Source organism: Tupaia chinensis, unplaced genomic scaffold (assembly GCF_000334495.1).
Source record: "Tupaia chinensis unplaced genomic scaffold, TupChi_1.0 Scaffold147554_1, whole genome shotgun sequence".
Lineage (NCBI taxonomy): Eukaryota > Metazoa > Chordata > Mammalia > Scandentia > Tupaiidae > Tupaia > Tupaia belangeri.
In genome coordinates, this window is record NW_006207406.1 from 1,845,014 (window position 1) to 1,845,312 (window position 299).

Below are 299 nucleotides of genomic sequence, written 5' to 3' on the forward strand. Positions count from 1 at the left end.
GGCGGCCCTGGCGGCACCGGCTCTGCGAGGCCCCTCCTCACCACGCCGTCATTCTCCATCACACCACCCAGATTCCGGGCGCAGCGGGCGCCGGCTGCTCTCTCCGGCTCCTGTTTGTTTATTGTCTGTCTGTGGAATGTCCGCTCCACCGGACAGGGCCCCTGTCTTTCTGGCGCACGACCGCGGTCCTGGCGCCGGAATCTGGGCGGGATGCTGTGGGCCCTAGAGCTCGCGGAACGACTGAACTCGGCTCCCAGCACCGGCGAGCTACGCGGCCCCCAGGACCCAACGCAAGAGTG